We start from the raw sequence: 10,969 nt of genomic DNA, 5'->3' as shown, positions 1-10,969 counted from the left end.
AAGCCACTACAGCAGGAGCTTATCAGTGCCGGAGTAGAAGTGGTTGTAGGCAAGCTGGCTAACTTGTCTATCCAATCGAATCTGCTAGAAGACATACGGAATGGTCAGAGACATGATGATTCACTAGCAACGCACATGAATGCAGTCCGAGAAGGCAAAACTACAGATTTCTCAATATCCAGTCAAGGTTTATTGAGATATAAGGATCGGGTATGCGTGCCAGACGATCAGAGTATTAAGAAGACGATCCTAGAAGAAGCGCACAGTACTCCGTACTCAGTTCATCCAGGGTCTACCAAGATGACTCATGACATCAAGGCAGTCTATTGGTGGCCAGGGATGAAGAAGGACATAGCAGAGTATGTATCTAAGTGTCTGGTATGCCAGCAAGTGAAGGCGGAGCATCAGCGGCCTGCAGGATTATTGCAACCACTTAGCATACCGGAGTGGAAGTGGGACGATATAGCCATGGACTTCGTGACAGGTCTGCCAAAGACAAATAAGCAGCATGATTCTGCTTGGATAGTCATAGATAGACTAACCAAGTCGGCTCATTTTCTGCCTGTTAAGACTTCTTATACGGCAGACCAATATGCAGACATCTACATTAAAGAGATTGTACGATTGCATGGAATCCCCAAGACGATAGTATCAGATAGAGGATCAGTGTTTACGTCAAGATTTTGGAGAAGCTTACAGCAAGCCATGGGTACTAAGTTAAGTCTTAGTACAGCTTTCCATCCTCAGACAGATGGGCAGTCCGAGCGTACAATTCAGATTTTAGAGGATATGCTACGCGCATGTGTACTTGACTTCGGAGGATCGTGGAACAAGTACTTACCGCTGATCGAGTTCTCGTACAACAATAGCTACCAGTCGACGATCGAGATGGCACCTTATGAGTTGCTATATGGAAGAAGGTGTCGATCACCGTTGCACTGGGACGAGGTAGGAGAAAGGCAGCTTCTAGGGCCCGAAGCTGTTAGACAAGCACAAGAAGCAGTAACGCTTATTAGACAGCGTATGCTTGCTGCTCAAAGCCGACAGAAGAGCTATGCGGATACCAAGCGACGCGATGTGGAGTTCCAAGTTGGAGATCAAGTCTTCCTGAAGATATCTCCTATGAAGGGTGTCAAGCGGTTCGGGAAGAAAGGCAAGCTCAGTCCCCGATTCTTAGGTCCTTTTGAGATATTGGACAAAGTGGGACCAGTTGCGTATAGACTAGCCCTACCGCCAGCACTAGCCGATAGTCACAACGTCTTCCACATCTCGATGTTACGCAAGTATGTGTCAGACCCATCTCACGTCCTCAAGTACGATACCATAGCACTCCAGAAAGACTTAAGTTACGAGGAACGACCGGTTAGCATCCTAGATAGGGGGATGAAGCAGTTACGGTCCAAGAGCTTTCCTATAGTTAAAGTCCTATGGAGCAATAGTTCTGAACGCGAGGCAACGTGGGAGTTGGAAGAGGACATGCAGAGCCGGTATCCGGAGTTATTTGGTAAGTAAATTTCGAGGACGAAATTCTTTTTAGTAGGGGAGAATTGTAGAGTCCAAGAACTTTACTTAGCTAATTGTTTAGTAGTATTATAGTATGTTTAGTGTTATCATTGTTACTTTGGATTTTTGGTTCAGACCGGGAGTTATTTGGACACTCATAGTAGTACTTATAGATTTTCTAAGTTTAACCTATAGTTTAAGAATATTAAGTATAACCTAAGGTTTGATTAATGTGTCTGATATTAAGGAATATATTATTATATTATAAGGTTTAGACATCAACCAATAGGATTTTAAGCACATGTTTTGAATGGTAATTAAGGATTAAGTATTTTTGAGGATTAAATTAAATAAGGGTAAAAGTTTGAATGTATAGGGTCAGTCAGCAGCTTTGAGCACGTTGAGGGCTTAGTCAAGGCTGTTTAGTCCATTCAAACTTAGCTAAAAATGTGTAAACTCGTGTTTAAATATTCTGCGTATGCCGATATATCGCAGCTATAGGGGGCGATATGTCGCAGCACGTAGATACGGAAAACACGAATCGATGCACGGTCGCCTCGGGAACAAAGGTCCAGGCGATATATCGCCTATAGGGGGCGATATATCGCCTCCACCAGCATGTTTTCAAATTCATTTGAATTCTTTTCCCTTCAGCCATTCAAACTCCTTCAACAGTCCAGCATCTTCTGAACGAGTCTTCAGCCTCTGCTGAACGATTATTCAAATGATTTTCACCTAAAAGGCCATTATTTTTATTCAAGTAAAATCAAGATATTTTCATTCCCAAACTCTATAAATAGGACCTAGTACCCAGCCATTATTCACCATTTGCTCTAAGTTCAGAGGCTGCTAGTGTTAAGTGAGTGAGAGAGTGTAAACACTTGGTTTGGGGAAAAACTATAAGCTTAAACATCATAAGCTTATCAAACACTTGGGAAGTAAGTGAGTGCTATAGTATTTCGGTGGATGTTAGATTGATCTTGCAATCTTTGAGGTAAACCCAAAACTCTAGTCCTTTCTGTATTCTATGTTATTTCTTTTCTCAAAACCTTCTACTCAGTCCCCTAACCTTATTCTTATTTTTGGTTAGGGAATCCAAGTTCTTAAGCACTTAAGTGGTGGTAAGCATATTTTCGTTTAATGATTTAGTCTTCCTATTCTCTTTCATTTCATCTCCTTTCTTTAGACTCACCCTTGTTCATTGTGGTTTTAGGAGTGTTCCAAAAGTCCTAACTCAGTCCATTTTATCCCGGTAACTTTGGTAAGGAAAATAGGCTAGAATTAATATGTTATGTGCTTATGTTATCTATATGTTTATGTTATTAAAAGTGTTATGATATGTATATGTGTATGTAGGCTTGGGCATATGACCCATATGACTAACAAGACCCCAAATGGGTTATGGGCATATGACCTACTTAGCTAGTAGGACCCCATTAGCCCCATGGGCATATGCTTGTTTAGTCTATGGGACCCCAAGTAATAATGGCCATTATAATAAGTGTATGTTATATGTATTATGTTAAGTCTTTATGTTTTCTTATGAAATTGTGTATATGACAATGTGTTAGGATTTTCCTTACTGGGCATTAGGCTCACTCCTTTCTGTTTATGTGCAGGAAAATAAGTTTAGAGGTGGTAAGATTCGTGACGCTTGGAGGATGTGTATCGATGATGAATGGAGTCAAGGGGCCGAGCGTTATCGATTCGAGGATGTAGTCTCCTTTTATGTTTTTTATGGTTTTACATGTATTTTCCGCATTATTATGTAATGTCTTTTATTTTAAATCTTATTTTGTTTTAAAGACAATGGGATCCCAAAATCCTTCTTAGTATTCTGTTTCTTTGTAAATAACTCTTATTTTCAAGTTACTCAATAAATTATGGTATTTTCGTAAAATGTAAGTTTTTATGTATAGTTTCGATAATGGTCCAATTAGTCTAGATTAGTGGGTCATTACATAGTGGATCGTGCTTGCAGTAATTAATCTAAAGATTCCATAACTTTATTTTACTACGAACTATTCAAGTTCATTTATCTCAAACACAATCCTCCTATACCAATACGTATTTGAGATCACATATATGAACTTATGAATTTTTCTGATATTTACATAATATTATCACATAATAATATAGTCCATAAACTATATGCATAACAAATTCAATTTATTTATTTATTTCATAAAACAATGTCTACTACATATGCTTTCAGGGCATATTTCCCAACAGAAGGCACTAGTGAGAACTAGTGGAGGACTCACATCGAAACCCTTTATCACTCAGAGAAAACTAACATGGAAGTTGACACCTTGAGTGAGAGAGGTCTGTGGTAGTTGTATGATTCGCAATGGATTACAGTAAAGTCAGATGAGGTAATGACCAGGATGGGTATAGAACCTGTGATTGATAATGGATAGATATACCTCTACGAACAATGAAATACAGAAAGAAGATCTTGTAGGAATGGTTAAGAATCCTACTATTTTTAGCATGGATATGTTAAGATATGAGGATCAGATGAGTGATCTGATGGATGCTGGCGTTGAGGTGGAGATTCTAGATGAGTCTTGTACTACCCCTTACAATTGTTGTATCCAGGAAGTTTGAAAGGGTGTTAAGACCTGAAATTTGTATACTGGGAGGCATACTTCCTAATCTTTTAGTAAGTGAAAGATGATGATTAGAAGCTAGAAAGACTATTATGACTCTGGGGTATCCTGAGTTAGTATGGAGGAATATAGTTATGGACCGTAAGGGTGGATCACCTCAAGTTGCAAGTGAGATGAGTGGATACGAGAAGTGGTGGCTTGACATATTAGGTTAACATACTCTGGTTTATGTGAACGAGATATCATAAGAATGAGTATGTGCGAAGGGAGACCGCACGTCTCTGTGTGGGACACCGAAGTCGATAGTGTCGGAGTGAGACCCTTTATTTCTCAAGCTCTAGAAAAGGGTCATAGAGAGCGATGGGTATAAGATTGGAATTTGGAATTATAAGTTACCTTTAGACAGACCGTACGAGAAGTGGTGACTTGATTTATTAGGTTAACACACTCTGGTTTGTGTGAACGAGATATCATAAGAATGAGTATGTGCGAAGGGAGACCGTACGTCTCTGTGGGACACCGAAGTCGATAGTGTCAGAGTGAGACCCTTTATTTCTCAAGCTCTGGAAAAGGGTCATAGAGAGCGATGGGTATAAGATTGAAATTTGGAATTATGAGTTACCTTCAGACAGACTGATAACCTAAAGGAACAACTCAGACTTTAAGCATTTTACCTCAAATATGTAAGTTTTTAGGATAGTGAGGCAAATACGGTCCCTTAGATGGACTATTACAGCGATGAATATCAGTCAACGGCCAGAGTGACTCTAAATAAGATATTGTGAGATAGGAAACAAGAATTTCCTATTATGGGGAAATGAGATGAGAGACAGGAAGTATCCTGGTTCAGAATCTGTTCGGAGGACTAGTGAAATTATTAAGGATTGTTAGGGCAGGAGTGTCTACTTTATTGAAAGGACATAAGAGTTCGCAAATTTAAGTATGGGAATGTGGAGTTCCAAGATTGGAGACTTTTTACTTCTCTGAGTATTGTGGACTAAAAAGGGTAAGATATTTGGGAAAGAAAGAGGAGCTTTGACTCTAGATTTGACGGACTTGTGAGATCCTAATGAGGATTAGGCGGGGGGCCTACAGATTAGCCTTACCCCGGCATGGGTGGAGGCTTATAAGGTGTTACTGGTGCCAATGTCAAGGAATGAGGTGTTGAGTACTACCCTTGATTGGGTACAAAGACTCTGAAATTTCAGTGGGATTTATTGTGCAAGGAAAAGCATGTGGAATTCTGGATAAATGAGATAAAGTGTTAAAGAATAAGACTGTCACTCTAGTGAGGATGTTACAAAGAGATAGCAAGGTAAATGTCTAGACTCTGAAGATATAGTCAGATTTGCAGGATTAGTATCCCAATACGTTTGAATAAATTTCAAGGACAAATTTCTGTAAGGAGGGGATAGTTGTAACATCCTGAATTCACTAATAAGGCAGAGTGTCTTGATTACTATGTTAGGAGGGCATAATCGAATATATATGTAGATTTAATTGAATATGTGTGAAATATATGAGTTATATTAAGATATAACTATTTATGCATGTTTATGTGCATTAAATGTGATTGTGGGCTCGTTTTTGTGAAAAAAAAGTATTTTTGTAATTTTGACCCATTAAGGGTATAATTGTAATTATATGTTTTATGTGATTGGAACCACATTACTATGTGGATATATTTGCGATAACTGCCGAAAAGTCACAACAGGAATTTATACCCAGCTCAAGGTGAGCCAAGGGGTATTTTGGTAATTTTGTGTAGGTTCGGAATTAGTGGTACATTATGTTGGGAAAACTTATACATGATCTTGTTTATTTTCATGTAAATCATATATTAAACATATTAATATAAGATAACCTAGAACATGTTTCTAAAATTGAATTCAAACAGAAATAATGATAAGAATACTTACATTATACGCAGCGGAATGAATGAGTCCTTCATTCAGTTTCTCTAACCCTTGTATCATTTCTGTTGCAGAGTATTACCAAGAAACTGAGCCGATCTTCAATTTTCTTCACAGCCTTCCAAAGTATTCTTAGAATCACCTAGACTAGGGTAGGCAATTATCAACACATGAGATACATAAAAGGAGAAGAAGAGAGATGAATATTGAGGCTTAGAAAATGACTTATGTTGTAGAAAGAATCGAAAACCTACTAGATCTTCTAATCTTCTCAGAAACAAGTGTGTTTTCAACTCTCACTTAGCACTCCTTTTATAGACTCAATTAGTCCATTTATTTTAATTAAAAAATCAATAAAATAATAGCCAATTATCAGCCCTAGGTCGAAATTCTCGTGGGCTTTAGGCCCGTGAAATTTCTCATTTAATTATAAGCCCATTGAACTTAAAATCAAGGCCTGTATTATTTTGTATTGATTAATTAATTAAATAATTATTTAATTTCTTTATCAAATTAATTATTCATAATTTGAACCTTGATTTAAACTTATTTATTAATTTAGACACCAATTTATCTTAATTAATAAATCTGCCATAATTTCTCTTTTCTTCTCTAAATTACACAACTCTGTGAAACTGTCCAAAATTGATCTGGTCAACTTTAATAATTCTAATTGATAATTAAATCAATTAATTGAGACTATCTAGATGATTTTATCCAATGTACAGTGGGGACCATAGGCCTATGAAATCATGCTCCAATAAGTTATCATAAATCTAACAAATAAATTTACTAACTTATTAATTCCTCGTGACTCCAATAAAGACTCGGAATTGCACTCATGAATTCATAGAACACTCTATAAGCAATATATGTACGTTATTAATTATTTATTGTTACAACCATAATTGTCACTCAATCCTCTATAGACGGTCTACAATGAGATGGGACTAAAATACCATTTTACCCCTCATTGTATTTTATCCTTAAAACACTTAGTTCCTTATAAATGATATTTCAGTAAACTAATATTAATTACTAAAATGAGATCTCTATCCTTTAGCACCTTGAACCAAACTAAAAGGAAACCATCGCTCCACTTCTTCATTAGAAGCTATAGATGTTCATATCTATGATTAACACTCTCACTCAATTATACTACCGAGTTCCCAAGATGTAAGTACGGGCTAGTCTGTAGGGTAAGCTGTTAACGAACAAGTCAAAGAACTCAAATAATACAACCAGCTAGAATTCTAACCACTCAAAATTGAGATTGAATTGACCTATGGTTAACTATATGATATGACTAGAATAGATAATAACGATATGTTTCCTTATCATATCTACTGTCAATATCGGTCTAGTCTAATGTAACAAATAAATCCGATCTTATCCACTTTGCTAATGTCCTGGAAAGAACATAACACTACAATGCGTAAGTAGATCATATTGTAGATTGGAAAGTCAGTGTAAATCTTGTGCACTAACTAATCTTAGGACTAACCTATGTTTGAACATATAATCATATTTATATTCCACTATGATTACGTCACTATAAATACGACTAGCTATATGCTCAGAATTTAATAGAAGTTTATATTAAAAAAAATTATGAAAATAAAACATGTGAGCAAAGTGATTGAACAAGTCAAAAAAATGATTTCTATTCTTTTATTGATATTAAATGAGATTACAAAGAAATTGTGTTTTAATTAGGGCATAAAACCCCAACAAACTCCCACTTGCACTAATTGAAAATAATGCCTACTAATCCCATTTCCTTGATATGCTTATCAAATGTAGCTTCTGGTAGTGTCTTTGTAAACGGACCCGCAAGATTGTCTTCAGATGCAATCTTCATAACCTTCACATCTCCCCTGGCCACATATTCTCGAATAATGTGATACTTCCTTTCTATATGCTTACTCCTCTTGTGACTTCGAGGTTCTTTCGAGTTGGCTATCACTCATGTGTTGTCACAAAACAACACAAGTGGTTTATCCATTAATGGAATAACACCAAGATCTGAATAGAACTTCTTTGACCAGATTGTTTCCTTAGCTGCTTCTGACACAACTACGTATTCAACCTCCGTAGTGGAATCTGAGAACGCAGATTGCTTTACGCTTCTCCATATCACAGCTCCACCCCCAAGAGTAAACACCATTCTGGAAGTAGACTTCCTGTCATCGGCATCAGTCTGAAAATCTGAATCGGTGTAGCCTACAGGGTTCAGAACACCACCCTTGTAGACTAACATATAATCCCTAGTCCGCCTTAAATACTTCAGGATATGCTTAACTGCTATCCAATGTTCTGGTCTTGGGGTTGACTGATACCTGCTCACTACTCCCACTGCATAGCAGATATCTGTTGTAACATCCCAAAAATGTTAATAGGGTTTAGTGTCTTGGTTAGCGTGTCAGGAGGGCATAATTTGATATAAGTGTGAATAACTGATTAAATGTGTGACTGTGTGACATGCATGATATATATATATGATGAAATGAATATATTTAAATGCAGGCTTATTTGTATTAAGTATGCATGTGGGCCCATTCCTGATAGTTGGGGAATATTTGTAGTTTTGGCCCGTTTTGGGCATAAATTTATTATATGTGAGTTAATGATTGAGACTACATTATTATGTGGATATATTAGCAGTATACAGGTCGAGGCGATCCTAGTGAGCAGATTAGCGGAATAATCACAGCGGGGTTTAATACTTGGCTTGGGGCGAGCCTAGGGGTATTTTAGGAAATTTAAGGTATATTTGGGGTTTATTGAGTAATGGGAAAATAATTGAAAATTAAGTGGGCGTGTCAGGATTAAGTGGGAATTTATAGGACCATTCGAGGAATTAACGGGAAATGTGGCAAATAATGATTTTGCCCTTGGAGCTATTTAAGGTCAAGGGTATGCTTAGGGGGCAATATGGTATTTTGGTAAGTGAATAGACTTAGTAGAAGCCTGTAGACACAAGGTAATAAGCAGAGTTTTTATCCCTGGCTCTCCTTAGTCGATTGGCACACCTTTCCTTAGTGGGGATTGAAGCTAGTGGAAAGGCTTGGGGAAATGGCTGAGGAGAAGGCTAAGAATTTAAAGTTTGGAAAGCAAAGCTGAGAATGGAGGCTAAGAATGGACAAGTAGCAGCTAAGGATTCAAGCTAGAAGTATCCAGGGATTAGCTCAAGGATCAAAACATCTCTGAGGTAAGGCTTTAAAGTTCTAAATCACTGAATTCTGCTGTGTTACTATTGAAGTTTAGAGTTTGCAGAAATTCTAAGTTGTGATTGGTTATGGGTGTAAGGGAATTGTTTATGGACTAGATATGATTTTTAGGATATAAGGAAAAGAATTCTAAGTTTAAATTTGAGTTTGGCTGGTGATTGGGGTTGGATTTTTGAGGTTGTGGTTGGGAGAAATGCTGAGAAAACCAAGGGAATTCTGGGTTCGCAGGAGTGCGTCGCGCCCATTTCTTGGACCCTGCGGCCTGCATGCCCAAAATGCCCTAGGAGGGCTACTACCCAATTTAGTAGAATTCGAGGTCCCGGAGGCTAGTATTTGAATTCAAAGCTTTTAAATGGTTTAGAATCTTATGGTTATCCATTATCGCATTGTGACTAGGTTATACTGTGAGGGCTCAAGGATTAGGGATCGTGCTCGGGGCTGCCATATGCTTGCTGCCGAGGATCTGAGGTAAGAAAACTGCACCCGAGTTATGGTTGGGGCTTAAACCCCCTTGCATGAATATATTATGAACGTGAACATATCTATAGTTGAGAATATTTGATTAGGCATGCTTGTATGTGCTGCCATTGATTACTTGCTATGCATTGTGCATCTGTGATTATATTTGTTTACAGGCCAGCCTAAGGGTGTCGGGGGCCAATAGCAAGCGTGTGAAATGCAGCCCAGCCTAAGGGTGTCGGGGTCAACCATAAAGCCAGTGGACTCGACCTAAGGGCCCCTGGCCTGGACATTATACAATAAATAGAAGTGTGGTTCACGCTTAACTATTTGTATTAGTTTATGAGGTTGATTTATATGCTTGATTAAGTTGAGTAATTTTATTGAGATTGTTGCATATATTCTATTGTCAGTTGAATCTGGTGAATTATATTTACTGCTTTTATACTATTGCCTAATTGTGCATGTTGTTTTAAGTTTTCTTGCTGAGCTTTGGCTCATGGGTGCTACGTGGTGCAGGCAAGAGAGTTGATAGCCGGACTAGCCATGAGTTGGAGAGCTTCAGGGACGTTGTGTACATATGCAGCTTGCTCGATCGCCACAGCCAGGATAGCTTGGGAGGAACTAGGGTTAAACCCTGTTTTTGCCACTTAGGTCGGCTAAATTGTGTCTGTTTATCTTTTATAAGTTTGTAAACTAATTTTTGGGATCCCGTGTACAAACTTGATATTTTAATGGAAAATAATCATTTTGTTGACCAAATCTTTTATTAATTGACCTTGACTTAGTATTTAGTTACACATTTAAGTTCAAACAACTTGCTTAGCAGGTTAAGCACTATTTTAAACACACAGTGTAACAGTCTTGGTTATCCAGGGCGTTACAACTTGGTAATACATACAACACAACGTAGCTCTACGACTACAAAGAGTTCTCTTACCTGTGTCCCATGCTATCTAAGTTAATGCGTTCCTGAGCACAGTCCTCTAATTCGAGCCTCATTGAAAACCTAGTCACAACACATTCATAATAACCATCCATCAAGTCCTAAACCAATAAATAGCTTCGAAATATTAATCTAGCCTCTGGGACCTTGGATTCTACTAAACCGGGTAGTAGAATCCTTCCCGAGCCTTAACATTCGAGTTCCCGAGCTTAAAACCTCAATTTCCCCTTTTGTTCCCTTTTCTTTCCATTTTGAGCTGTGGCACACCTACAGGTCAGAGAGCAGAGCTCTCTCTGCTGAAGGACG

Source organism: Humulus lupulus, chromosome 4, assembly GCF_963169125.1.
Source record: "Humulus lupulus chromosome 4, drHumLupu1.1, whole genome shotgun sequence".
In the NCBI taxonomy this organism is placed as follows: domain Eukaryota; kingdom Viridiplantae; phylum Streptophyta; class Magnoliopsida; order Rosales; family Cannabaceae; genus Humulus; species Humulus lupulus.
This window is presented reverse-complemented; position numbering follows the sequence as displayed.